This window comes from Musca autumnalis, unplaced genomic scaffold, assembly GCF_047663935.1.
Source record: "Musca autumnalis isolate F117 unplaced genomic scaffold, ASM4766393v1 scaffold_1, whole genome shotgun sequence".
Classification (NCBI taxonomy): domain Eukaryota; kingdom Metazoa; phylum Arthropoda; class Insecta; order Diptera; family Muscidae; genus Musca; species Musca autumnalis.
Window position 1 is genome coordinate 244,537,408 of NW_027411644.1, and position 4,002 is coordinate 244,541,409.

At 38.0% G+C, this 4,002-nt stretch overlaps 1 pseudogene; it reads left to right on the forward strand.

The window, feature by feature from the left end:
* Positions 1-1,125: 1,125 nt before the first annotated feature.
* On the forward strand, positions 1,126-3,645 carry LOC141391148 (splicing factor 1-like; annotated as a pseudogene).
* The last annotated feature ends 357 nt before the right edge of the window (positions 3,646-4,002 follow it).

Consider the following 4,002-nt stretch of genomic DNA (forward strand, 5'->3'; position numbering starts at 1 on the left):
AAGAATCCAAAATTTAATTAAAAGAAAAGAACGTTCTTATACACCTGAAGACCTAGAAAAGGCAATATTTTTCTGTAATAGTCCAGATATGGATATGAGCATACCATACGCTGCAACAATGTACAATATCCCAGAGCGTAGTTTACGAGAGAAACTTTACGGAACTCCCGGCAGGATCAAAGCAACCCGTGAAAGTCAGACTAAAGAATATGGAGAATATGCTTCTGATGAAGAAATGGCTGCAGCAAGCAGGAGAAATAAAAGGATAAGAATCCAAAATTTAATTAAAAGAAAAGAACGTTCTTATACACCTGAAGACCTAGAAAAGGCAATATTTTTCTGTAATAGTCCAGATATGGATATGAGCATACCATACGCTGCAACAATGTACAATATCCCAGAGCGTAGTTTACGAGTGAAACTTTACGGAACTCCCGGCAAATATTATAACCCGGAGAAAAAAAAACAAATAAGAAAAAATAAAATATGTCATTTGTTCATCCAATCCACTCATCAATATCCACATTCCATGTACCATCATCATACGGCTCATAGAACGACACGACCACACGACAAAATGGATTTTTCACTTTAGTTAAACTGTGCTAATGATAATGTTTCTAATAAATACAATTTTCTTTTTTCAAAGGATAAAATACAGAGAATTTTCAAATTCTAGATAAAAATACAAAAAACGTGGACGGCCACAATAAGTTAACACTCACACAGTCAGTAAAAAAGAGTATTTAGTGTAAAAAAGCAAAATCAAAGAGAAACGTGATTAAATATGTTGTTATAGAGAATATTAATCAAAATTTTTCTTTTTCCTTCCCCCACCACTTTCATCTTGCCAAAGAGCTGTGAATTGGGAAGTGACAGCGGCTTATGTGTGACATAATTCTAATCTAATGATGATGATGTTTTTTTCTAATTCTAATAATCCTAATCAATAATGTTCATATTAATCTAATCAACGTTTTACAGGATTTTAAATAGGAATTAATTATAATTTTATTTAAAATTTTCAGCTTACAATTTTAGAATGTGAAAATAGGGGTTATATTTTTAGATAATTTGCTAATTTTTTACCACTTTTTGTTTTCTTTAATAGGTCTCCATCGCCGAAACCAATCTATAGCTCTGATGGCAAGCGTTTGAATACCCGAGAATTTCGTTATCGCAAGAAGTTGGAAGATCAAAGACATCAATTGATCCAGAAAATGCAAACGGTTAATCCTGACTTTAAACCGCCAGCAGATTACAAGTAAGTTGTCCACGGAAATGTAAATTTATTTTCCTGATTTTTGTAATGTCTATGCAATGTTTCCTTTAGGCCACCAGTTACAAGGGTCATTGATAAGGTACCCAGCAAAATAAATTGGAAGTAGTGCAATGTGGACTAGTTCTTTCACGGCATGTTTTGATGCAGTTCAAACGGAGTCGTGAAAAAGGCACTCCAGTCCTCACTTTTTACCGCATTTGGATGCAATCCAAAGAATCACACCCAATTGTCACATTTTAACAACATCCGGATGCAGTTCAACGGAGTCGTGAAAAAGGCACTCCAATTCCTCACAATTTAACAGCATCCGGATGCAGTCCAAACGGAGTCGTGAAAAAGGCACTCCGTTCGCTACATTTTATTAGCAGTTGTTAGAGATCCCTACACGTTCAGAAATCAGTGTATACATCTCTACAGTGAGCGGCATACATTTTATAAAAAGAAATAAGCGTGTTAAAATTTCCAAAAATTTGCTAATACAAACTACAAAATATTTAATTTGTGAACATTTTTCCGGTAACTCACGAGTAGAAAATTTCCCAATGGAGTGCTGTTGGAGACAATATCAAACCCAAATAGCAGATGAAGCATAAACAATTCAGCTTGAATTAAATAGAGAGTGGAGGAAACACGCATGTTTGCGATTGAATTCAATGGAGAATTTTCATAATTTGTGTTAATGTAATAAAGTTCTTAATATTTTTGTTCTCCACAAATAATAAATGCATTTTATTTGTTCTGGGATATTTTGTAATGGCTTGCACAAAAACACGTGCTTTGGACTGCATCCTATTCTACCCCAAAGGGTTAGTTAAAATGCAATGCCAAAGGGTCAGTTAAAATGCAGTGCCAAAGGGTCAGTTAAAATGCAGTGCCAGAGGGTCAGTTAAAATGCAGTGCCAACGGGTCAGTTAAAATGCAGTGCAATGGAGTGCCTCTTTCAGTAGTCACGCTCTTGTAAAAATCATGAGTGAAAATGCATAATTTGATGCACTTCCAGATCACTTGTACATATCATTTAACTGCCTCTTTGGAGGCAAACTTTTTGCTGGGTATTGATACCACAGGAGCAACATCCAGATATTAATTTTGTTGGTCTCTTGATTGGCCCACGTGGCAATACTTTGAAAGCCATTGAAAAGGAAACTGGAGCCAAAATTATTATACGAGGCAAAGGCTCGGTCAAGAAGGAAAAGTTGGACGCAAGGATGGCCAACCCATGGCGGGTGAAGATGAGCCATTACATGCCTTCATTACTGCCTCCAATCCTGAGGCTGTTAAAAAGGCAGTTGATAAAATCAAGGATATTATACGCCAGGGTATAGAAGTACCCGAAGGACATAATGATTTGCACCGCATGCAATTAAGAGAGTTGGCCCAATTGAATGGTACTCTACGTGAAACGGAACACAAGTCATGGCTTTGCCCCGATAAACCCAACATCACAAATAGCATTGTTTGTACATCTTGTGGTGGAGCAGGTCACATTTCTAAGGATTGTCGCAGCAAACGCCCCGGTGCAGCTCCAGGTGAAGAAGGTGAAAATTCTCAAGCTAAAATTGATGAGGAATATTTGAGCTTAATGGCTGAGCTGGGCGAGGGTCCACCACCATCTGCTGCCCCCAAAACTACACCTGATCCATTGGCCCAAGTGCATATCAATCGTGGTTATAGCATATTCGATAAGAAACCAACAACAATGCAGGCTATACAAAGTGCACCGCCACCACCTCACAATGCTGCTGTTGTGGCACCGCCTCCACCAATACCACCAGCTTGGGGTACTTCTAATCCTCCTCCCGTGGCCATGCCCCCCTTGATTCCTCCACCACCAACAACCCAACCACCAACACCGGCTGCACCACCACTAATGCCATGGATGAGTGCACCACAGCCTCCACCACCAGGCGGTGATCCACCACCACCACCTGGTACTGGACCACTTCAACCACCGGGTACTGGACCAATGCCCCCACTGTTGCCACCCCCATGGCAGGCACCTCCGGGTATTTTGCCTCCACCTGGATTCCCTGCATGGGGGGGCTGGAGCTCATGGGGCCTATGCTCCACCACCACCTCCTCCTTGTGCACCCCCTCCCCCAGGCATTGGCAGCTTAGCACAACCCCCACCACCGCCACCTCCATCATAAATGCGCGTTGAAAAAAAAAAAAAACAATTTAATTCGTCAATTGTCCAGCAACTTTAAAAGTGCTGCAATCAAACAGATAACTACACTTAACAATTTTTGTTCTTGTCAGTAAAGTTTATTAATATTTTATTCTCTCTGCTTCTACCCAAAAAAAGATACATTTTATTTTGTATGCTAGTTTATTTTTTGTTTATAAATTATACTTAATAATTAATTTTCTTGAAATTTTTCTTCTTCTATAGAAAGAATTACAATTTCTATAAACCTTAATTATTTTCATTTAAATTATGCAATTTTAATTTAGTTATTCATTCTAATACAGAGTAGAGTAAGCGTGACCCAACCAACAGCATGATTACACTTTGCCATTTAACACAAAACAATCACAACAAATACTAAAGTGTTTGTTAAACATCTGGAATTTAAAATTGAAATGAATTCTTTGCTGTTGTCTATTTTACTGACTTTGACATCTCAATTATAATCCTACATTATGATCTACATACATATACATAACATTAATTTCAAATAAAACATACTATAGTGACGTTAAAACATAGTGTTTTGTTA